This window comes from Oncorhynchus clarkii, chromosome 17 (assembly GCF_045791955.1).
Source record: "Oncorhynchus clarkii lewisi isolate Uvic-CL-2024 chromosome 17, UVic_Ocla_1.0, whole genome shotgun sequence".
Lineage (NCBI taxonomy): Eukaryota > Metazoa > Chordata > Actinopteri > Salmoniformes > Salmonidae > Oncorhynchus > Oncorhynchus clarkii.
In genome coordinates, this window is record NC_092163.1 from 4,838,136 (window position 1) to 4,860,801 (window position 22,666).

General features: G+C 43.5%; 26 non-coding genes across 26 annotated transcripts; all 26 read left to right on the forward strand.

Annotated features, from left to right (window-relative positions):
* Positions 1-144: 144 nt before the first annotated feature.
* On the forward strand, positions 145-226 carry trnal-aag (transfer RNA leucine (anticodon AAG)). Its single transcript has one exon. It is a non-coding gene; the product is annotated as a tRNA-Leu (tRNA).
* A 737-nt stretch (positions 227-963) lies between these two features.
* On the forward strand, positions 964-1,045 carry trnal-aag (transfer RNA leucine (anticodon AAG)). Its single transcript has one exon. It is a non-coding gene; the product is annotated as a tRNA-Leu (tRNA).
* A 737-nt stretch (positions 1,046-1,782) lies between these two features.
* trnal-uag (transfer RNA leucine (anticodon UAG)) lies at positions 1,783-1,864 on the forward strand. Its single transcript has one exon. It is a non-coding gene; the product is annotated as a tRNA-Leu (tRNA).
* Positions 1,865-2,596: 732 nt separating this feature from the next.
* Positions 2,597-2,678, forward strand: trnal-aag (transfer RNA leucine (anticodon AAG)). Its single transcript has one exon. It is a non-coding gene; the product is annotated as a tRNA-Leu (tRNA).
* Positions 2,679-3,415: 737 nt separating this feature from the next.
* trnal-aag (transfer RNA leucine (anticodon AAG)) lies at positions 3,416-3,497 on the forward strand. The gene has a single exon. It is a non-coding gene; the product is annotated as a tRNA-Leu (tRNA).
* A 736-nt stretch (positions 3,498-4,233) lies between these two features.
* trnal-uag (transfer RNA leucine (anticodon UAG)) lies at positions 4,234-4,315 on the forward strand. The gene has a single exon. It is a non-coding gene; the product is annotated as a tRNA-Leu (tRNA).
* A 732-nt stretch (positions 4,316-5,047) lies between these two features.
* trnal-aag (transfer RNA leucine (anticodon AAG)) lies at positions 5,048-5,129 on the forward strand. Its single transcript has one exon. It is a non-coding gene; the product is annotated as a tRNA-Leu (tRNA).
* A 737-nt stretch (positions 5,130-5,866) lies between these two features.
* Positions 5,867-5,947, forward strand: trnal-uag (transfer RNA leucine (anticodon UAG)). The gene has a single exon. It is a non-coding gene; the product is annotated as a tRNA-Leu (tRNA).
* Positions 5,948-6,683: 736 nt separating this feature from the next.
* On the forward strand, positions 6,684-6,765 carry trnal-aag (transfer RNA leucine (anticodon AAG)). Its single transcript has one exon. It is a non-coding gene; the product is annotated as a tRNA-Leu (tRNA).
* A 736-nt stretch (positions 6,766-7,501) lies between these two features.
* Positions 7,502-7,583, forward strand: trnal-aag (transfer RNA leucine (anticodon AAG)). The gene has a single exon. It is a non-coding gene; the product is annotated as a tRNA-Leu (tRNA).
* A 736-nt stretch (positions 7,584-8,319) lies between these two features.
* On the forward strand, positions 8,320-8,401 carry trnal-uag (transfer RNA leucine (anticodon UAG)). Its single transcript has one exon. It is a non-coding gene; the product is annotated as a tRNA-Leu (tRNA).
* Positions 8,402-9,137: 736 nt separating this feature from the next.
* Positions 9,138-9,219, forward strand: trnal-uag (transfer RNA leucine (anticodon UAG)). Its single transcript has one exon. It is a non-coding gene; the product is annotated as a tRNA-Leu (tRNA).
* Positions 9,220-9,954: 735 nt separating this feature from the next.
* Positions 9,955-10,036, forward strand: trnal-aag (transfer RNA leucine (anticodon AAG)). Its single transcript has one exon. It is a non-coding gene; the product is annotated as a tRNA-Leu (tRNA).
* A 737-nt stretch (positions 10,037-10,773) lies between these two features.
* Positions 10,774-10,855, forward strand: trnal-aag (transfer RNA leucine (anticodon AAG)). Its single transcript has one exon. It is a non-coding gene; the product is annotated as a tRNA-Leu (tRNA).
* Positions 10,856-11,565: 710 nt separating this feature from the next.
* On the forward strand, positions 11,566-11,647 carry trnal-aag (transfer RNA leucine (anticodon AAG)). Its single transcript has one exon. It is a non-coding gene; the product is annotated as a tRNA-Leu (tRNA).
* A 737-nt stretch (positions 11,648-12,384) lies between these two features.
* On the forward strand, positions 12,385-12,466 carry trnal-aag (transfer RNA leucine (anticodon AAG)). The gene has a single exon. It is a non-coding gene; the product is annotated as a tRNA-Leu (tRNA).
* Positions 12,467-13,179: 713 nt separating this feature from the next.
* On the forward strand, positions 13,180-13,261 carry trnal-uag (transfer RNA leucine (anticodon UAG)). The gene has a single exon. It is a non-coding gene; the product is annotated as a tRNA-Leu (tRNA).
* A 2,203-nt stretch (positions 13,262-15,464) lies between these two features.
* Positions 15,465-15,546, forward strand: trnal-aag (transfer RNA leucine (anticodon AAG)). The gene has a single exon. It is a non-coding gene; the product is annotated as a tRNA-Leu (tRNA).
* A 734-nt stretch (positions 15,547-16,280) lies between these two features.
* On the forward strand, positions 16,281-16,363 carry trnal-aag (transfer RNA leucine (anticodon AAG)). The gene has a single exon. It is a non-coding gene; the product is annotated as a tRNA-Leu (tRNA).
* Positions 16,364-17,302: 939 nt separating this feature from the next.
* trnal-uag (transfer RNA leucine (anticodon UAG)) lies at positions 17,303-17,384 on the forward strand. Its single transcript has one exon. It is a non-coding gene; the product is annotated as a tRNA-Leu (tRNA).
* Positions 17,385-18,118: 734 nt separating this feature from the next.
* Positions 18,119-18,200, forward strand: trnal-aag (transfer RNA leucine (anticodon AAG)). The gene has a single exon. It is a non-coding gene; the product is annotated as a tRNA-Leu (tRNA).
* A 737-nt stretch (positions 18,201-18,937) lies between these two features.
* Positions 18,938-19,019, forward strand: trnal-uag (transfer RNA leucine (anticodon UAG)). The gene has a single exon. It is a non-coding gene; the product is annotated as a tRNA-Leu (tRNA).
* A 725-nt stretch (positions 19,020-19,744) lies between these two features.
* On the forward strand, positions 19,745-19,826 carry trnal-uag (transfer RNA leucine (anticodon UAG)). Its single transcript has one exon. It is a non-coding gene; the product is annotated as a tRNA-Leu (tRNA).
* A 734-nt stretch (positions 19,827-20,560) lies between these two features.
* Positions 20,561-20,642, forward strand: trnal-aag (transfer RNA leucine (anticodon AAG)). Its single transcript has one exon. It is a non-coding gene; the product is annotated as a tRNA-Leu (tRNA).
* A 737-nt stretch (positions 20,643-21,379) lies between these two features.
* Positions 21,380-21,461, forward strand: trnal-uag (transfer RNA leucine (anticodon UAG)). Its single transcript has one exon. It is a non-coding gene; the product is annotated as a tRNA-Leu (tRNA).
* Positions 21,462-22,195: 734 nt separating this feature from the next.
* Positions 22,196-22,277, forward strand: trnal-aag (transfer RNA leucine (anticodon AAG)). The gene has a single exon. It is a non-coding gene; the product is annotated as a tRNA-Leu (tRNA).
* The last annotated feature ends 389 nt before the right edge of the window (positions 22,278-22,666 follow it).

The window sequence follows — 22,666 nt, forward strand, 5'->3', positions numbered from 1 at the left end:
GAATCAAAAAAAGATGAAGGACGCAAGAGCAACATGAGATACATAAAGATTTTAAAGAAGAAAATGAAAAAGAAGACTGAAATACAAGGGAGTGCAGACGCTCTAGGTAACTGACGAGAAAGTGTGAATATTTTGCCACAGCTGTGTAGTGTGGCCGAGCGGTCTAAGGCTCTGGATTAAGGCTCCAGTCTCTAAGGAGGCGTGGGTTCAAATCCCACCACTGCCATCTTTATTGAGTTTGTTTGCGCAAGCTATCACATGTTCTGCTTTATTTCAGAGTTTTTACTTTCATGCAGGGCCATGCAAGGGAGAAAAGAAGCAATGTTGTGTGTCACGGATGGGGATCCGACTCGATAGTGTAGTCCATCGCCTTAACCAACCAGCCACCAAGTCCTGTGCCCCCGCGGTGGCAGTTGCACCTCCTACCGGTGGTTGTTCACGTCAAATCCTTGATTGGAAAAAAGGAAAGTTGTGATGGTCTGTGGGACGACCCAGCAGTCCATTTTAACAGTTGGTACTGTGGCCGAGCTGTCCAGAGAACTGGATTTAAGGACCCAGTCTTTCGGAGGTGTCGGTTCAAAGTCCACCGCTGCAACTTTTTCTCAACAGAAAACTGTAATGTAATTTCAAACAAGGCCACCAAGGACACCGGACAAATAAAGGGAATCCAGCCTTTACCCTCATTCCCACGTCTGTTATTGCAATTATCTGCCGTGTTTTTCTAATTCAATCTGCTTCAGACATAAAAGCAGAAACTAATTCTAAGTTTATACCATGAAAGAAAGAGCAACATCAGATAAATTAACATTTTTAGAAAGAGAATCAAAAAAAGATGAAGGACGCAAGAGCAACATGAGATACATAAAGATTTTAAAGAAGAAAATGAAAAAGAAGACTGAAATACAAGGGAGTGCAGACGCTCTAGGTAACTGACGAGAAAGTGTGAATATTTTGCCACAGCTGGGTAGTGTGGCTGAGCGGTCTAAGGCGCTGGGTTAAGGCTCCAGTCTCTAAGGAGGCGTGGGTTCAAATCCCACCACTGCCATCTTTATTGAGTTTGTTTGCGCAAGCTATCACATGTTCTGCTTTATTTCAGAGTTTTTACTTTCATGCAGGGCCATGCAAGGGAGAAAATAAGCAATGTTGTGTGTCACGGATGGGGATCCGACTCAATAGTGTAGTCCATCGCCTTAACCAATTAGCCACCAAATCCTGTGCCCCCGCAGTGGCAGTTGCACCTCCTACCGGTGGTTGTTCACGTCAAATCCTTGATTGGAAAAAAGGAAAGTTGTGATGGTCTGTGCGACGACCAAGCAGTCCATTTTAACAGTGGGAACTGTGGCCGAGCTGTCCAGAGAACTGGATTTAAGGACCCAGTCTTTCGGAGGTGTCGGTTCAAAGTCCACCGCTGCAACTTTTTCTCAACAGAAAACTGTAATGTCATTTCAAACAAGGCCACCAAGGACACCGGACAAATAAAGGGAATCCAGCCTTTACCCTAATTCCCACGTCTGTTATTGCAATTATCTGCCATGTTTTTCTAATTCAATCTGCTTCAGATATAAAAGCAGAAACTAATTCTAAGTTTATACGATGGAAGAAAGAGCAACATCAGATAAATTAACATTTTTAGAAAGAGAATCAAAAAAAGATGAAGGACGCAAGAGCAACATGAGATACATAAAGATTTTAAAGAAGAAAATGAAAAAGAAGACTAAAATACAAGGGAGTGCAGACGCTCTATGTAACTGACGAGAAAGTGTGGAGATCTTGCCAGAGCTGGGTAGTGTGGCCGAGCGGTCTAAGGCGCTGGATTTAGGCTCCAGTCTCTAAGGAGGCGTGGGTTCAAATCCCACCACTGCCATCTTTATTGAGTTTGTTTGCGCAAGCTATCACATGTTCTGCTTTATTTCAGCGTTTTTACTTTCATGTAGGGCCATGCAAGGGAGAAAAGAAGCAATGTTGTGTGTCACGGATGGGGTTCCAACTCAATAGTGTAGTCCGTCGCCTTAACCAACCAGCCACCAAGTCCTGTGCTCTCACCGGGGCAGTTGCACCTCCTACCGTTGGTTGTTCATGTCAAATCCTTGATTGGAAAAAAGGAAAGTTGTGATGGTCTGTGGGACGACCCAGCAGTCCATTTTAACAGTTGGTACTGTGGGCGATCTGTCCAGAGAACTGGATTTAAGGACCCAGTCTTTCAGAGGTGTCGGTTCAAAGTCCACCACTGCAACTTTTTCTCAACAGAAAACTGTAATGTAATTTCAAACAAGGCCACCAAGGACACCGGAAAATAAAGGGAATCCAGCCTTTACACTAATTCCCACGTCTGTTATTGCAATTATCTGCCGTGTTTTTCTAATTCAATCTGCTTCAGACATAAAAGCAGAAACTAATTCTAAGTTTATACGACGGAAGAAAGAGCAACATCAGATAAATTAAGATTTTTAAAAAGAGAATCAAAAAAAGATGGATGCAAGAGCAACATGAGATACATAAAGATTTTAAAGAAGAAAATGAAAAAGAAGACTAAAATACAAGGGAGTGCAGACGCTCTAGGTAACTGACGATAAAGTGTGGAAGCCTGCCAGAGCTGGGTAGTGTGGCCGAGCGGTCTAAGGCGCTGGATTAAGGCTCCAGTCTCTAAGGAGGCGTGGGTTCAAATCCCACCACTGCCATCTTTATTGAGTTTGTTTGCGCAAGCTATCACATGTTCTGCTTTATTTCAGCGTTTTTACTTTCATGTAGGGCCATGCAAGGGAGAAAAGAAACAATGTTGTGTGTCACGGATGGGGTTCCAACTCAATAGTGTAGTCCATCGCCTTAACCTACCAGCCACCAAGTCCTGTGCTCTCACGGTGGCAGTTGCACCTCCTACCGGTGGTTGTTCACGTCAAATCATTGATTGGAAAAAAGGAAAGTTGTGATGGTCTGTGCGACGACCAAGCAGTCCATTTTAACAGTGGGAACTGTGGCCGAGCTGTCCAGAGAACTGGATTTAAGGACCCAGTCTTTCGGAGGTGTCGGTTCAAAGTCCACCGCTGCAACTTTTTCTCAACAGAAAACTGTAATGTAATTTCAAACAAGGCCACCAAGGACACCGGACAAATAAAGGGAATCCAGCCTTTACCCTAATTCCCACGTCTGTTATTGCAATTATCTGCCATGTTTTTCTAATTCAATCTGCTTCAGACATAAAAGCAGAAACTAATTCTAAGTTTATACCATGAAAGAAAGAGCAACATCAGATAAATTAACATTTTTAGAAAGAGAATCAAAAAAAGATGAAGGACGCAAGAGCAACATGAGATACATAAAGATTTTAAAGAAGAAAATGAAAAAGAAGACTGAAATACAAGGGAGTGCAGACGCTCTAGGTAACTGACGAGAAAGTGTGAATATTTTGCCACAGCTGGGTAGTGTGGCTGAGCGGTCTAAGGCGCTGGATTAAGGCTCCAGTCTCTAAGGAGGCGTGGGTTCAAATCCCACCACTGCCATCTTTATTGAGTTTGTTTGCGCAAGCTATCACATGTTCTGCTTTATTTCAGAGTTTTTACTTTCATGCAGGGCCATGCAAGGGAGAAAATAAGCAATGTTGTGTGTCACGGATGGGGATCCGACTCAATAGTGTAGTCCATCGCCTTAACCAATTAGCCACCAAATCCTGTGCCCCGCAGTGGCAGTTGCACCTCCTACCGGTGGTTGTTCACGTCAAATCCTTGATTGGAAAAAAGGAAAGTTGTGATGGTCTGTGCGACGACCAAGCAGTCCATTTTAACAGTGGGAACTGTGGCCGAGCTGTCCAGAGAACTGGATTTAAGGACCCAGTCTTTCGGAGGTGTCGGTTCAAAGTCCACCGCTGCAACTTTTTCTCAACAGAAAACTGTAATGTCATTTCAAACAAGGCCACCAAGGACACCGGACAAATAAAGGGAATCCAGCCTTTACCCTAATTCCCACGTCTGTTATTGCAATTATCTGCCATGTTTTTCTAATTCAATCTGCTTCAGATATAAAAGCAGAAACTAATTCTAAGTTTATACGATGGAAGAAAGAGCAACATCAGATAAATTAACATTTTTAGAAAGAGAATCAAAAAAAGATGAAGGACGCAAGAGCAACATGAGATACATAAAGATTTTAAAGAAGAAAATGAAAAAGAAGACTAAAATACAAGGGAGTGCAGACGCTCTATGTAACTGACGAGAAAGTGTGGAGATCTTGCCAGAGCTGGGTAGTGTGGCCGAGCGGTCTAAGGCGATGGATTTAGGCTCCAGTCTCTAAGGAGGCGTGGGTTCAAATCCCACCACTGCCATCTTTATTGAGTTTGTTTGCGCAAGCTATCACATGTTCTGCTTTATTTCAGCGTTTTTACTTTCATGTAGGGCCATGCAAGGGAGAAAAGAAGCAATGTTGTGTGTCACGGATGGGGTTCCAACTCAATAGTGTAGTCCGTCGCCTTAACCAACCAGCCACCAAGTCCTGTGCTCTCACCGGGGCAGTTGCACCTCCTACCGTTGGTTGTTCATGTCAAATCCTTGATTGGAAAAAAGGAAAGTTGTGATGGTCTGTGGGACGACCCAGCAGTCCATTTTAACAGTTGGTACTGTGGGCGATCTGTCCAGAGAACTGGATTTAAGGACCCAGTCTTTCAGAGGTGTCGGTTCAAAGTCCACCACTGCAACTTTTTCTCAACAGAAAACTGTAATGTAATTTCAAACAAGGCCACCAAGGACACCGGAAAATAAAGGGAATCCAGCCTTTACACTAATTCCCACGTCTGTTATTGCAATTATCTGCCGTGTTTTTCTAATTCAATCTGCTTCAGACATAAAAGCAGAAACTAATTCTAAGTTTATACGACGGAAGAAAGAGCAACATCAGATAAATTAAGATTTTTAAAAAGAGAATCAAAAAAAGATGGATGCAAGAGCAACATGAGATACATAAAGATTTTAAAGAAGAAAATGAAAAAGAAGACTAAAATACAAGGGAGTGCAGACGCTCTAGGTAACTGACGATAAAGTGTGGAAGCCTGCCAGAGCTGGGTAGTGTGGCCGAGCGGTCTAAGGCGCTGGATTAAGGCTCCAGTCTCTAAGGAGGCGTGGGTTCAAATCCCACCACTGCCATCTTTATTGAGTTTGTTTGCGCAAGCTATCACATGTTCTGCTTTATTTCAGCGTTTTTACTTTCATGTAGGGCCATGCAAGGGAGAAAAGAAACAATGTTGTGTGTCACGGATGGGGTTCCAACTCAATAGTGTAGTCCGTCGCCTTAACCAACCAGCCACCAAGTCCTGTGGCCCCGCGCTGGCAATTTCACCTCCTACTGGTGGTTGTTCATGTCAATTCCTTGATTGGAAAAAAGGAAAGTTGTGATGGTCTGTGCGATGACCAAGCAGTCTATTTTAACAGTGGGAACTGTGGCCAAGCTGTCCAGAGAACTGGATTTAAGGACCCAGTCTTCTGGAGGTGTCGGTTCAAAGTCCACCGCTGCAAGTTTTTCTCAACAGAAAACTGTAATGTAATTTCAAACAAGGCCACCAAGGACACCGGACAAATAAAGGGAATCCAGCCTTTACCCTAATTCCCACGTCTGTTATTGCAATTATCTGCCGTGTTTTTCTAATTCAATCTGCTTCAGACATAAAAGCAGAAACTAATTCTAAGTTCATACGATGGAAGAAAGAGCAACATCAGATAAATTCAGATTTTTAAAAAGAGAATCAAAAAAAGATGAAGGACGCAAGAGCAACATGAGATACATAAAGATTTTAAAGAAGAAAATGAAAAAGAAGACTAAAATACAAGGAAGTGCAGACGCTCTAGGTAACTGACGAGAAAGTTTGGAAATCTTGCCAGAGCTGGGTAGTGTGGCCGAGCGGTCTAAGGCGCTGGATTTAGGCTCCAGTCTGTAAGAGGCGTGGGTTCAAATCCCACCACCGCCATCTTTATTGAGTTTGTTTGCGCAAGCTATCACATGTTCTGCTTTATTTCAGCGTTTTTACTTTCATGTAGGTCCATGCAAGGGAGAAAAGAAGCAATGTTGTGTGTCACGGATGGGGTTCCAACTCAATAGTGTAGTCCGTCGCCTTAACCAACCAGCCACCAAGTCCTGTGTTCTCACGGTGGCAGTTGCACCTCCTACCGGTGGTTGTTCACGTCAAATCCTTGATTGGAAAAAAGGAAAGTTGTGATGGTCTGTGGGACGACCAAGCAGTCCATTTTAACAGTTGGTACTTTGGGCGAGCTGTCCAGAGAACTGGATTTAAGGACCCAGTCTTTCAGAGGTGTCGGTTCAAAGTCCACCACTGCAACTTTTTCTCAACAGAAAACTGTAATGTAATTTCAAACAAGGCCAGCAAGGACACCGGAAAATAAAGGGAATCCAGCCTTTACCCTCATTCCCACGTCTATTATTGCTATTATCTGCCGTGTTTTTCTAATTCAATCTGCTTCAGACATAAAAGCAGAAACTAATACTAAGTTTATACGATGAAAGAAAGAGCAACATCAGATAAATTAAGATTTTTAGAAAGAGAATCAAAAAAAGATGAAGGACGCAAGAGCAACATGAGATACATAAAGATTTTAAAGAAGAAAATGAAAAAGAAGACTAAAATACAAGGAAGTGCAGACGCTCTAGGTAACTGACGAGAAAGTTTGGAAATCTTGCCAGAGCTGGGTAGTGTGGCCGAGCGGTCTAAGGCGCTGGATTAAGGCTCCAGTCTCTAAGGAGGCGTGGGTTCAAATCCCACCACTGCCATCTTTATTGAGTTTGTTTGCGCAAGCTATCACATGTTATGCTTTATTTCAGCGTTTTTACTTTCATGTAGGTCCATGCAAGGGAGAAAATAAGCAATGTTGTGTGTCACGGATGGGGTTCCAACTCAATAGTGTAGTCCGTCGCCTTAACCAACCAGCCACCAAGTCCTGTGTTCTCACGGTGGCAGTTGCACCTCCTACCGGTGGTTGTTCACGTCAAATCCTTGATTGGAAAAAAGGAAAGTTGTGATGGTCTGTGGGACGACCAAGCAGTCCATTTTAACAGTTGGTACTTTGGGCGAGCTGTCCAGAGAACTGGATTTAAGGACCCAGTCTTTCAGAGGTGTCGGTTCAAAGTCCACCACTGCAACTTTTTCTCAACAGAAAACTGTAATGTAATTTCAAACAAGGCCAGCAAGGACACCGGAAAATAAAGGGAATCCAGCCTTTACCCTCATTCCCACGTCTATTATTGCTATTATCTGCCGTGTTTTTCTAATTCAATCTGCTTCAGACATAAAAGCAGAAACTAATTCTAAGTTTATACGATGAAAGAAAGAGCAACATCAGATAAATTAACATTTTTAGAAAGAGAATCAAAAAAAGATGAAGGACGCAAGAGCAACATGAGATACATAAAGATTTTAAAGAAGAAAATGAAAAAGAAGACTAAAATACAAGGAAGTGCAGACGCTCTAGGTAACTGACGAGAAAGTTTGGAAATCTTGCCAGAGCTGGGTAGTGTGGCCGAGCGGTCTAAGGCGCTGGATTAAGGCTCCAGTCTCTAAGGAGGCGTGGGTTCAAATCCCACCACTGCCATCTTTATTGAGTTTGTTTGCGCAAGCTATCACATGTTATGCTTTATTTCAGTGTTTTTACTTTCATGCAGGGCCATGCAAGGGAGAAAAGAAGCAATGTTGTGTGTCACGGATGGGGTTCCAACTCAATAGTGTAGTCCATCGCCTTAACCAACCAGCCACCAAGTCCTGTGCCCCCACGGTGGCAGTTGCACCTCCTACCGGTAGTTGTTCACGTCAAATCCTTGATTGGAAAAAAGGAAAGTTGTGATGGTCTGTGCGATGACCAAGCAGTCTATTTTAACAGTGGGAACTGTGGCCAAGCTGTCCAGAGAACTGGATTTAAGGACCCAGTCTTTCAGAGGTGTCGGTTCAAAGTCCACCACAGCAACTTTTTCTCAACAGAAAACTGTAATGTAATTTCAAACAAGGCCACCAAGGACACCGGACAAATAAAGGGAATCCAGCCTTTACCCTAATTCCCACGTCTGTTATTGCAATTATCTGCCGTGTTTTTCTAATTCAATCTGCTTCAGACATAAAAGCAGAAACTAATTCTAAGTTTATACGATGGAAGAAAGAGCAACATCAGATAAATTCACATTTTTAGAAAGAGAATCAAAAAAAGATGAAGGACGCAAGAGCAACATGAGATACTAAAGATTTTAAAGAAGAAAATGAAAAAGAAGACTAAAATACAAGGAAGTGCAGACGCTCTAGGTAACTGACGAGAAAGTTTGGAAATCTTGCCAGAGCTGGGTAGTGTGGCCGAGCGGTCTAAGGCGCTGGATTTAGGCTCCAGTCTCTAAGGAGGCGTGGGTTCAAATCCCACCACTGCCATCTTTATTGAGTTTGTTTGCGCAAGCTATCACATGTTCTGCTTTATTTCAGCGTTTTTACTTTCATGCAGGGCCATGCAAGGGAGAAAAGAAGCAATGTTGTGTGTCACGGATGGGGTTCCAACTCGATAGTGTAGTCCATCGCCTTAACCAACCAACCACCAAGTCCTGTGCCGCCGCGGTGGCAGTTGCACCTCCTACCGGTGGTTGTTCACGTCAAATCCTTGATTGGAAAAAAGGAAAGTTGTGATGGTCTTTGCGACGACCCAGCAGTCCATTTTAACAGTTGGTACTGTGGCCGAGCTGTCCAGAGAACTGGATTTAAGGACCCAGTCTTTCGGAGGTGTCGGTTCAAAGTCCACCGCTGCAACTTTTCTCAACAGAAAACTGTAATGTAATTTCAAACAAGGCCACCAAGGACACCGGACAAATAAAGGGAATCCAGCCTTTACCCTAATTCCCACGTCTGTTATTGCAATTATCTGCCGTGTTTTTCTAATTCAATCTGCTTCAGACATAAAAGCCGAAACGAATTCTAAGTTTATACGATGGAAGAAAGAGCAACATCAGATAAATTAAGATTTTTAAAAATAGAATAAAAAAAAGATGAAGGACGCAAGAGCAACATGAGATACATAAAGATTTTAAAGAAGAAAATGAAAAAGAAGACTAAAATACAAGGGAGTGCAGACGCTCTAGGTAACTGACGAGAAAGTGTGGAAATCTTGCCAGAGCTGGGTAGTGTGGCCGAGCGGTCTAAGGCGCTGGATTTAGGCTCCAGTCTCTAAGGAGGCGTGGGTTCAAATCCCACCACTGCCATCTTTATTGAGTTTGTTTGCGCAAGCTATCACATTTTCTGCTTTATTTCAGCGTTTTTACTTTCATGCAGGGCCATGCAAGGGAGAAAAGAAGCAATGTTGTGTGTCACGGATGGAGTTCCAACTCGATAGTGTAGTCCATCGCCTTAACCAACCAACCACCAAGTCCTGTGCCGCCGCGGTGGCAGTTGCACCTCCTACCGGTGGTTGTTCACGTCAAATCCTTGATTGGAAAAAAGGAAAGTTGTGATGGTCTTTGCGACGACCCAGCAGTCCATTTTAACAGTTGGTACTGTGGCCGAGCTGTCCAGAGAACTTGATTTAAGGACCCAGTCTTTCGGAGGTGTCGGTTCCAAGTCCACCGCTACAACTTTTCTCAACAGAAAACTGTAATGCAATTTCAAACAAGGCAACCAAGGACATCGGAAAATAAAGGGAATCCAGCCTTTACCCTAATTCCCACGTCTGTTATTGCAATTATCTGCCGTGTTTTTCTAATTGAATCTGCTTCAGACATAAAAGCAGAAACTAATTCTAAGTGTATACGATGGAAGAAAGAGCAACATCAGATAAATTAAGATTTTTAAAAAGAGAATCCAAAAAAGATGAAGGACGCAAGAGCAACATGAGATACATAAAGATTTTAAAGAAGAAAATGAAAAAGAAGACTAAAATACAAGGGAGTGCAGACGCTCTAGGTAACTGACGAGAAAGTGTGAATACTTTACCAGAGCTGGGTAGTGTGGCCGAGCGGTCTAAGGCGCTGGATTAAGGCTCCAGTCTCTAAGGAGGCGTGGGTTCAAATCCCACCACTGCCATCTTTATTGAGTTTGTTTGCGCAAGCTATCACATGTTCTGCTTTATTTCAGCGTTTTTACTTTCATGCAGGGCCATGCAAGGGAGAAAAGAAGCAATGTTGTTGGTCACGGATGGGGTTCCATCTCAATAGTGTAGTCCATCGCCTTAACCAACCAGCCACCAAGTCTTGTGCCCCCGCGGTGGCAGTTGCACCTTCTACCGGTGGTTGTTCACGTCAAATCCTTGATTGGAAAAAAGAAAAGTTGTGATGGTCTGTGCGTCGACCCAGCATTCCATTTTAACAGTTGGTACTGTGGCCGAGCTATCCAGAAAACTGGATTTAAGGAACCAGTCTTTCGGAGGTGTCGGTTCCAAGTCCACCGCTTTAACTTTTTCTAAACAAAAAACTGTAATGTAATTTCAAACAAGGCCACCAAGGACACCGGACAAATAAAGGGAATCTGTCCTTTACCCTAATTCCCACCTCTGTTTTTGAAAATATCTGCTGTGTTTTTCAGATTCAATCTGCTTCAGACATAAAAGCAGAAACAAATTTTCAGTGTACACAATGGAAGAGAGAGCAACATGAGACAAATCAAGATTTTTAAAAAGAGAATCAAAAAAAGATGAAGGACGCAAGAGCAACATGAGATACATAAAGATTTTTAAGAAGAAAATGAAAAAGAAGACTAAAATACAAGGAAGTGCAGACGCTCTAGGTAACTGACGAGAAAGTGTGAGTATTTAGCCAGAGCTGGGTAGTGTGGCCGAGCGGTCTAAGGCGCTGAATTAAGGCTCCAGTCTCTAAGGAGGCGTGGGTTCAAATCCCACCACTGCTATCACATGTTCTGCTTTATTTCAGCGTTTTTACTTTCATGCAGTGCCATGCAAGGGAGAAAAGAAGCAATGTTGTGTGTCACAGATGGGGTTCCAGCTCAACTCAACTCCAAGTCCATTGCCTTAACCAACCAGCCACCAAGTCCTGTGCCCCCGCGGTGGCAGTTGCACCTCCTACCGGTGGGGTTTCACGTCAAATCCTTGATTGGAAGAAAGGAAAGTTGTGATGGTCTGTGCGACGACCAAGCAGTCCATTTTAACAGTGGGAACTGTGGCCGAGCTGTCCAGACAACTGGATTTAAGGACCCAGTCTTTCGGAGGTGTCGGTTCAAAGTCCACCGCTGCAACTTTTTCTCAACAGAAAACTGTAATGTAATTTCAAACAAGGCCACCAAGGACACCGGACAAATAAAGGGAATCCAGCCTTTACCCTAATTCCCACGTCTGTTATTGCAATTATCTGCCGTGTTTTTCTAATTCAATCTGCTTCAGAAATAAAAGCAGAAACTAATTCTAAGTTTATACGATGGAAGAAAGAGCAACGTCAGATAAATTAAGATTTTTAGAAAGAGAATCAAAAAAAGATGAAGGACGCAAGAGCAACATGAGATACATAAAGATTTTAAAGAAGAAAATGAAAAAGACTAAAATACAAGGGAGTGCAGACGCTCTAGGTAACTGACGAGAAAGTGTGAATATTTTGCCAGAGTTGGGTAGTGTGGCCGAGCGGTCTAAGGCGCTGGATTAAGGCTCCAGTCTCTAAGGTGGCGTGGGTTCAAATCCCACCACTGCCATCTTTATTGAGTTTGTTTGCGCAAGCTATCACATTTTCTGCTTTATTTCAGCGTTTTTACTTTCATGTAGGGCCATGCAAGGGAGAAAATAAGCAATGTTGTGTGTCACGGATGGGGTTCCAACTCAATAGTGTAGTCCATTGCCTTAACCAACCAGCCACCAAGTCCTGTGCCCCCGCGGTGGCAGTTGCACCTCCTACCGGTGGTTGTTCACGTCAAATCCTTGATTGGAAAAAAGGAAAGTTGTGATGGTCTGTGGGACGACCCAGCAGTCCATTTTAACAGTGGGTACTGTGGCCGAGCTGTCCAGAGAACTGGATTTAAGGACCCAGTCTTTCGGAGGTGTCGGTTTAAAGTCCACCGCTGCAACTTTTTCTCAACAGAAAACTGTAATGTAATTTCAAACAAGGCCACCAAGGACACCGGACAAATAAAGGGAATCCAGCCTTTACCCTAATTCCCACGTCTGTTATTGCAATTATCTGCCGTGTTTTTCTAATTCAATCTGCTTCAGACATGAAAGCAGAAACTAATTCTAAGTGTATACGATGGAAGAAAGAGCAACATCAGATAAATTAAGATTTTTAAAAAGAGAATCAAAAAAAGATGAAGGACGCAAGAGCAACATGAGATACATAAAGATTTTTAAGAAGAAAATGAAAAAGAAGACTAAAATACAAGGAAGTGCAGACGCTCTAGGTAACTGACGAGAAAGTGTGAGTATTTAGCCAGAGCTGGGTAGTGTGGCCGAGCGGTCTAAGGCGCTGGATTAAGGCTCCAGTCTCTAAGGAGGCGTGGGTTCAAATCCCACCACTGCTATCACATGTTCTGCTTTATTTCAGTGTTTTTACTTTCATGCAGTGCCATGCAAGGGAGAAAAGAAGCAATGTTGTGTGTCACAGATGGGGTTCCAGCTCAACTCAACTCCAAGTCCATTGCCTTAACCAACCAGCCACCAAGTCCTGTGCCCCCGCGGTGGCAGTTGCACCTCCTACCGGTGGGGTTTCACGTCAAATCCTTGATTGGAAGAAAGGAAAGTTGTGATGGTCTGTGCGACGACCAAGCAGTCCATTTTAACAGTGGGAACTGTGGCCGAGCTGTCCAGACAACTGGATTTAAGGACCCAGTCTTTCGGAGGTGTCGGTTCAAAGTCCACCACTGCAACTTTTTCTCAACAGAAAACTGTAATGTAATTTCAAACAAGGCCACCAAGGACACCGGACAAATAAAGGGAATCCAGCCTTTACCCTAATTTCCATGTTTGTTATTGCAATTATCTGCTGTGTTTTTCTAATTCAATCTGCTTCAGACATAAAAGCAGAAACTAATTTTCAGTGTACACAATGGAAGAGAGAGTAACATGAGATAAATTAAGATTTTTAAAAAGAGATTCAAAAAAAGATGACGGAAGCAAGAGCAACATGAGATACATAAAGATTTTAAAGAAGAAAATGAAAAAGAAGACTAAAATACAAGGGAGTGCAGACGCTCTAGGTAACTGACGAGAAAGTGTGGAAATCTTGCCAGAGCTGGGTAGTGTGGCCGAGCGGTCTAAGGCGCTGGATTTAGGCTCCAGTCTCTAAGGAGGCGTGGGTTCAAATCCCACCACTGCCATCTTTATTGAGTTTGTTTGCGCAAGCTATCACATGTTCTGCTTTATTTCAGCGTTTTTACTTTCATGCAGGGCCATGCAAGGGAGAAAAGAAGCAATGTTGTGTGTCACGGATGGGATTCCAACTCGATAGTGTAGTCCATCGCCTTAACCAACCAGCCACCAAGTCCTGTGCCCCCGCGGTGGCAGTTGCACCTCCTACCGGTGGTTGTTCACGTCAAATCCTTGATTGGAAAAAAGGAAAGTTGTGATGGTCTGTGCGACGACCCAGCAGTCCATTTTAACAGTGGGAACTGTGGCCGAGCTGTCCAGAGCACTGGATTTAAGGATCCAGTCTTTCAGAGGTGTGGGGTCGAAGTCCACTACTGCAACTTTTTCTCAACAGAAAACTGTAATGTAATTTCAAACAAGGCCACCAAGGACACCGGACAAATAAAGGGAATCCAGCCTTTACCCTAATTCCCACATCTGTTATTGCAATTATCTGCTGTGTTTTTCAAATTCAATCTGCTTCAGACATAAAAGCAGAAAGTAATTTTCAGTGTACACAATGGAAGAAAGAGCAACATCAGATAAATTAAGATTTTTAAAAAGAGAATCAAAAAAAGATGAAGGACGCAAGAGCAACATGAGATACATAAAGATTTTAAAGAAGAAAATGAAAAAGAAGACTAAAATACAAGGTAGTGCAGACGCTCTAGGTAACTGACGAGAAAGTGAGAATATTTTGCCAGAGCTGGGAAGTGTGGCCTAGCGGTCAAAGGCGCTGGATTTAGGCTCCAGTCTCTAAGGAGGCGTGGGTTCAAATTCTGCCATCTTTATTGAGTTTGTTTGCGCAAGCTATCACATGTTCTGCGTTATTTCAGCGTTTTTACTTTCATGCAGGGCCATGCAAGAGAGAAAAGAAGCAATGTTGTGTGTCACGGATTGGTTTCCAACTCAATAGTGTAGTCCATCGCCTTAACCAACCAGCCACCAAGTTCTGTGCTCTCACGGTGGCAGTTGCACCGCCAACCGGTGTTTGTTCACGTCAAATCCTTGATTGGAAAAAAGGAAAGTTGTGATGGTCTGTGCGACGACCCAGCATTCCATTTTAACAGTTGGTACTGTGGCCGAGCTATCCAGAGAACTGGATTTAAGGAACCAGTCTTTCGGAGGTGTCGGTTCAAAGTCCACCGCTGCAACTTTTTCTCAACAGAAAACTGTTTTCTAATTTCAAACAAGGTCACCAAGGACACCGGACAAAAAAAGGGAATCCAGCCTTTACCCTAATTCCCACATCTGTTATTGCAATTATCTGCCGTGTTTATCTAATTCAATCTGCTTCAGACATAAAAACAGAAACTAATTCTAAGTTTATACGATGGAAGAAAGAGCAACATCAGATAAATTAAGATTTTTAAAAAGAGAATCAAAAAAAGATGAAGGACGCAAGAGCAACATGAGATACATAAAGATTTTAAAGAAGAAAATGAAAAATAAGACTAAAATACAAGGGCGTGCAGACGCTCTAGGTAACTGACGAGAAAGTGTGGATATTTTGCAAGAGGTGGGTAGTGTGGCCGAGTGGTCTAAGGTGCTGGATTTAGTCTTTATGGAGGCGTGGGTTCAAATCGCACCACTGCCATCTTTATTGAGTTTGTTTGCGCAAGCTATCACATGTTCTGCTTTATTTATATTTACGGTTTACGACAGAGCCTGGGCGCGAACCCAGGACTCTGATGGCACAGCTGGCGCTGCAGTACAGCGCCCTTAACCACTGCGCCACCCGGGAGGCCCTGTTTTGCTTTTTTCAGCGTGTTTACTTTCATGTAGGGCCATGCAAGGGAGAAAAGAAGCAATGTTGTGTGTCACGGATGGGGTTCCAACTCAATAGTGTAGTCCATCGCCTTAACCAACCAGCCACCAAGTCCTGTGCCCCCGCGGTGGCAGTTGCACCTCCTACCGGTGGTTGTTCACGTCAAATCCTTGATTGGAAAAAAGGAAAGTTGTGATGGTCTGTGCAACGACCCAGCAGTCCATTTTAACAGTTGGTACTGTGACCGAGCTGTCCAGAGAACTGGATTTAAGGACCCAGTCTTTCGGAGGTGCAAAATGAGATACATAAAGATTTTAAAGAAGAAAATGAAAAAGAAGACTAAAATACAAGGAAGTACAGACGCTCTAGGTAACTGACGAGAAAGTGTAAATATTTTGCCAGAGCTGGGTAGTGTGGCCGAGCGGTCTAAGGCGCTGGATTAAGGCTGCAGTCTCTAAAGAGGCGTGGGTTCAAATCCCACCACTGCCATCTTTATTGAGTTTTTTTGCGCAAGCTATCACATTTTCTGCTTTGTTTCTGGGTTTTTACTTTCATGTCGCCCATGCAAGGGAGAAAAGAAGCAATGTTGTGTGTCACGGATGGGGTTCCAACTCAATAGTGTAGTCCATCACCTTAACCAATCAGCCACCAGGTCCTGTGCTCTCGCTGTGGCAGTTGCACCTACTACCGGGGGTTGTTCACGTCAAATCCTTGATTGGAAAAAAGGAAAGTTGTGATGGTCTGTGCAACAACCCAGCAGTCCATTTTAACAGTTGGTACTGTGACCGAGCTGTCCAGAGAACTGGATTTAAGGACCCAGTCTTTCGGAGGTGTGGGTTCAAAGTCCACCTCTGCAACTTTTTCTCAACAGAAAACTGTAATGTAATTTCAAACAAGGCCACCAAGGACACCGGAAAATAAAGGGAATCCAGCCTTTACCCTATTTCCCACGTCTGTAATTGCAATTATCTGCCGTGTTTTTCTAATTCAATCTGCTTCAGACAAAAAAGCAGAAACTAATTCTAAGTTTATACGATGGAAGAAAGAGCAACATCAGATAAATTAAGATTTTTAGAAAGAGAATCAAAAAAAGATGAAGGACGCAAGAGCAACATGAGATACATAAAGATTTTAAAGAAGAAAATGAAAAAGAAGACTAAAATACAAGGGAGTGCAGACGCTCTAGGTAACTGACAAGAAAGTGTGGAAATCTTACCAGAGCTGGTTAGTGTGGCCGAGCGGTCTAAGGCGCTGGATTAAGGCTCCAGTCTCTAACGAGGCGTGGGTTCAAATCCCACCACTGCCATCTTTATTGAGTTTTTTTGCGCAAGCTATCACATTTTCTGCTTTGTTTCAGGGTTTTTACTTTCATGTCGCCCATGCAAGGGAGAAAAGAAGCAATGTTGTGTGTCACGGATGGGGTTCCAACTCATTAGTGTAGTCCATCGCCTTAACCAACCAGCCACCAAGTCCTGTGCCCCCGCGGTGGCAGTTGCACCTCCTACCGGTGGTTCACTGCCATCTTTATTGAGTTTGTTTGCGCAAGCTATCACATGTTCTGCTTTATTTCAGCGTTTTTACTTTCATGCAGGGCCATGCAAGGGAGAAAAGAAGCAATGTTGTGTGTCACGGATGGGGTTCCAACTCAATAGTGTAGTCCATCGCCTTAACCAACCAGCAACCAAGTCCTGTGCCCCCGCGGTGGCAGTTGCACCTCCTACCGGTGGTTGTTCACGTCAAATCCTTGATTGGAAAAAAGGAAAGTTGTGATGGCCTGTGCGAAGACTAAGCAGTCCATTTTAACAGTGGGAACTGTGGCCGAGGTGTCCAGAGAACTGGATTTAAGGACCCAGTCTTTCGGAGGTGTCGGTTCAAAGTCCACCGCTGCAACTTTTTCTCAACAGAAAACTGTAATGTAATTTCAAACAAGGCCACCAAGGACACCGGAAAATAAAGGGAATCCAGCCTTTACCCTAATTCCCACGTCTGTTATTGCAATTATCTGCCGTGTTTTTCTAATTCAATCTGCTTCAGACATAAAAGCAGAAACTAATTCTAAGTTTATACGATGAAAGAAAGAGCAACATCAGATAAATGAAGATTTTTAGAAAGAGAATCAAAAAAAGATGAAGGACGCAAGAGATACATAAAGATTTTAAAGAAGAAAATGAAAAAGACTAAAATACAAGGGACTGCAGACGCTCTAGGTAACTGACGAGAAAGTCTGGCAATTTTGCAAGAGCTGGGTAGTGTGGAAGAGCGGTCTAAGGCGCTGGATTTAGGCTCCAGTCTCTAAGGAGGCGTGGGTTCAAATCCCACCACTGCCATCTTTATTGAGTTTGTTTGCGCAAGCTATCACATGTTCTGCTTTATTTCAGCGTTTTTACTTTCATGCAGGGCCATGCAAGAGAGAAAAGAAGCAATCTTGTGTGTCACGGATGGGGATCCGACTCAATAGTGTAGTCCATCGCCTTAACCAACCAGCCACCAAGTCCTGTGCCCCCGCGGTGGCAGTTGCACCTCCTACCGGTGGTTGTTCACGTCAAATCCTTGATTGGAAAAAAGGAAAGTTGTGATGGTCTGTGCGACGACCAAGCAGTCCATTTTGACAGTGGGAACTGTGGCCGAGCTGTCCAGAGAACTGGATTTAAGGACCCAGTCTTTCGGCGGTGTCGGTTCAAAGTCCACCGCTGCAACTTTTTCTCAACAGAAAACTGTAATGTAATTTCAAACAAGGCCACCAAGGACACCGGACAAATAAAGGGAATCCAGCCTTTACCCTAATTCCCACGTCTGTTATTGCAATTATCTGCCGTGTTTTTCTAATTCAATCTGCTTCAGACATAAAAGCAGAAACTAATTCTAAGTTTATACGATGAAAGAAAGAGCAACATCAGATAAATTAACATTTTTAGAAAGAGAATCAAAAAAAGATGAAGGACGCAAGAGCAACATGAGATACATAAAGATTTTAAAGAAGAAAATGAAAAAGACTAAAATACAAGGGAGTGCAGACGCTCTAGGTAACTGACGAGAAAGTGTGAGTATTTTGCCAGAGCATGGTAGTGTGGCCGAGCGGTGTAAGGCGCTGGATTAAGGCTCCAGTCTCTAAGGAGGCGTGGGTTCAAATCCCACCACTGCCATCTTTATTGAGTTTGTTTGCGCAAGCTATCACATGTTCTGCTTTATTTCAGCGTTCTTACTTTCATGCAGGGCCATGCAAGGGAAAAAAGAAGCAATGTTGTGTGTCACGGATGGGGTTCCAACTCAATAGTGTAGTCCATCGCCTTAACCAACCAGCCACCAAGTCCTGTGCCCCCACGGTGGCAGTTGCACCTCCTACCGGTGGTTGTTCACGTCAAATCCTTGATTGGAAAAAGGTAAAGTTGTGATGGTCTGTGCGATGACCAAGCAGTCTATTTTAACAGTGGGTACTGTGGCCGAGCTGTCCAGAGAACTGGATTTAAGGACCCAGTCTTTCGGAGGTGTCGGTTCAAAGTCCACCGCTGCAAGTTTTTCTCAACAGAAAACTGTAATGTAATTTCAAACAAGGCCACCAAGGACACCGGACAAATAAAGGGAATCCAGCCTTTACCCTAATTCCCACGTCTGTTATTGCAATTATCTGCCGTGTTTTTCTAATTCAATCTGCTTCAGACATAAAAGCAGAAACTAATTCTAAGTTTATACGATGAAAGAAAGAGCAACATCAGATAAATTAAGATTTTTAGAAAGAGAATCAAAAAAAGATGAAGGATGCAAGAGCAACATGAGATACATAAAGATTTTAAAGAAGAAAATGAAAAAGAAGACTAAAATACAAGGGACTGCAGACGCTCTAGGTAACTGACGAGAAAGTCTGGCAATCTTGCCAGAGCTGGGTAGTGTGGCCGAGCTGTCTAAGGCGCTGGATTTAGGCTCCAGTCTATAAGGAGGCGTGGGTTCAAATCCCACCACTGCCATCTTTATTGAGTTTGTTTGCGCAAGCTATCACATGTTCTGCTTTATTTCAGCGTTTTTACTTTCATGCAGGGCCATGCAAGGGAGAAAAGAAGCAATGTTGTGTGTCACGGATGGGGTTCCAACTCAATAGTGTAGTCGATCGCCTTAACCAACCAGCAACCAAGTCCTGTGCCCCCGCGGTGGCAGTTGCACCTCCTACCGGTGGTTGTTCACGTCAAATCCTTGATTGGAAAAAAGGAAAGTTGTGATGGCCTGTGCGAAGACCAAGCAGTCCATTTTAACAGTGGGAACTGTGGCCGAGCTGTCCAGAGAACTGGATTTAAGGACCCAGTCTTTCGAAGGTGTCGGTTCAAAGTCCACCGCTGCAACTTTTTCTCAACAGAAAACTGTAATGTAATTTCAAACAAGGCCACCAAGGACACCGGACAAATAAAGGGAATCCAGCCTTTACCCTAATTCCCACGTCTGTAATTGCAATTATCTGCCGTGTTTTTCTAATTCAATCTGCTTCAGACATAAAAGCAGAAACTAATTCTAAGTTTATACGATGAAAGAAAGAGCAACATCAGATAAATGAAGATTTTTAGAAAGAGAATCAAAAAAAGATGAAGGACGCAAGAGATACATAAAGATTTTAAAGAAGAAAATGAAAAAGACTAAAATACAAGGGACTGCAGACGCTCTAGGTAACTGACGAGAAAGTCTGGCAATTTTGCAAGAGCTGGGTAGTGTGGAAGAGCGGTCTAAGGCGCTGGATTTAGGCTCCAGTCTCTAAGGAGGCGTGGGTTCAAATCCCACCACTGCCATCTTTATTGAGTTTGTTTGCGCAAGCTATCACATGTTCTGCTTTATTTCAGCGTTTTTACTTTCATGCAGGGCCATGCAAGAGAGAAAAGAAGCAATCTTGTGTGTCACGGATGGGGATCCGACTCAATAGTGTAGTCCATCGCCTTAACCAACCAGCCACCAAGTCCTGTGCCCCCGCGGTGGCAGTTGCACCTCCTACCGGTGGTTGTTCACGTCAAATCCTTGATTGGAAAAAAGGAAAGTTGTGATGGTCTGTGCGACGACCAAGCAGTCCATTTTGACAGTGGGAACTGTGGCCGAGCTGTCCAGAGAACTGGATTTAAGGACCCAGTCTTTCGGCGGTGTCGGTTCAAAGTCCACCGCTGCAACTTTTTCTCAACAGAAAACTGTAATGTAATTTCAAACAAGGCCACCAAGGACACCGGACAAATAAAGGGAATCCAGCCTTTACCCTAATTCCCACGTCTGTTATTGCAATTATCTGCCGTGTTTTTCTAATTCAATCTGCTTCAGACATAAAAGCAGAAACTAATTCTAAGTTTATACGATGAAAGAAAGAGCAACATCAGATAAATTAACATTTTTAGAAAGAGAATCAAAAAAAGATGAAGGACGCAAGAGCAACATGAGATACATAAAGATTTTAAAGAAGAAAATGAAAAAGACTAAAATACAAGGGAGTGCAGACGCTCTAGGTAACTGACGAGAAAGTGTGAGTATTTTGCCAGAGCATGGTAGTGTGGCCGAGCGGTGTAAGGCGCTGGATTAAGGCTCCAGTCTCTAAGGAGGCGTGGGTTCAAATCCCACCACTGCCATCTTTATTGAGTTTGTTTGCGCAAGCTATCACATGTTCTGCTTTATTTCAGCGTTCTTACTTTCATGCAGGGCCATGCAAGGGAAAAAAGAAGCAATGTTGTGTGTCACGGATGGGGTTCCAACTCAATAGTGTAGTCCATCGCCTTAACCAACCAGCCACCAAGTCCTGTGCCCCCACGGTGGCAGTTGCACCTCCTACCGGTGGTTGTTCACGTCAAATCCTTGATTGGAAAAAGGTAAAGTTGTGATGGTCTGTGCGATGACCAAGCAGTCTATTTTAACAGTGGGTACTGTGGCCGAGCTGTCCAGAGAACTGGATTTAAGGACCCAGTCTTTCGGAGGTGTCGGTTCAAAGTCCACCGCTGCAAGTTTTTCTCAACAGAAAACTGTAATGTAATTTCAAACAAGGCCACCAAGGACACCGGACAAATAAAGGGAATCCAGCCTTTACCCTAATTCCCACGTCTGTTATTGCAATTATCTGCCGTGTTTTTCTAATTCAATCTGCTTCAGACATAAAAGCAGAAACTAATTCTAAGTTTATACGATGAAAGAAAGAGCAACATCAGATAAATTAAGATTTTTAGAAAGAGAATCAAAAAAAGATGAAGGATGCAAGAGCAACATGAGATACATAAAGATTTTAAAGAAGAAAATGAAAAAGAAGACTAAAATACAAGGGACTGCAGACGCTCTAGGTAACTGACGAGAAAGTCTGGCAATCTTGCCAGAGCTGGGTAGTGTGGCCGAGCTGTCTAAGGCGCTGGATTTAGGCTCCAGTCTATAAGGAGGCGTGGGTTCAAATCCCACCACTGCCATCTTTATTGAGTTTGTTTGCGCAAGCTATCACATGTTCTGCTTTATTTCAGCGTTTTTACTTTCATGCAGGGCCATGCAAGGGAGAAAAGAAGCAATGTTGTGTGTCACGGATGGGGTTCCAACTCAATATTGTAGTCGATCGCCTTAACCAACCAGCAACCAAGTCCTGTGCCCCCGCGGTGGCAGTTGCACCTCCTACCGGTGGTTGTTCACGTCAAATCCTTGATTGGAAAAAAGGAAAGTTGTGATGGCCTGTGCGAAGACCAAGCAGTCCATTTTAACAGTGGGAACTGTGGCCGAGCTGTCCAGAGAACTGGATTTAAGGACCCAGTCTTTCGAAGGTGTCGGTTCAAAGTCCACCGCTGCAACTTTTTCTCAACAGAAAACTGTAATGTAATTTCAAACAAGGCCACCAAGGACACCGGACAAATAAAGGGAATCCAGCCTTTACCCTAATTCCCACGTCTGTAATTGCAATTATCTGCCGTGTTTTTCTAATTCAATCTGCTTCAGACATAAAAGCAGAAACTAATTCTAAGTTTATACGATGAAAGAAAGAGCAACATCAGATAAATTAAGATTTTTAGAAAGAGAATCAAAAAAAGATGAAGGACGCAAGAGCAACATGAGATACATAAAGATTTTAAAGAAGAAAATGAAAAAGACTAAAATACAAGGGAGTGCAGACGCTCTAGGTAACTGACGAGAAAGTGTGAGTATTTTGCCAGAGCATGGTAGTGTGGCTGAGCGGTCTAAGGTGCTGGATTAAGGCTCCAGTCTCTAAGGAGGCGTGGGTTCAAATCCCACCACTGCCATCTTTATTGAGTTTGTTTGCGCAAGCTATCACATGTTCTGCTTTATTTCAGCGTTTTTACTTTCATGTAGGGCCATGCAAGGGAGAAAAGAAGCAATGTTGTGTGTCACGGATGGGGTTCCAACTCAATAGTGTAGTCCATCGCCTTAACCAACCAGCCACCAAGTCCTGTGCCCCCGCAGTGGCAGTTGCACCTCCTACCGGTGGTTGTTCACGTCAAATCCTTGATTGGAAAAAAGTAAAGTTGTGATGGTCTGTGCGATGACCAAGCAGTCTATTTTAACAGTGGGAACTGTGGCCGAGCTGTCCAGAGAACTGGATTTAAGGACCCAGTCTTTCGGAGGTGTCGGTTCAAAGTCCACCGCTGCAAGTTTTTCTCAACAGAAAACT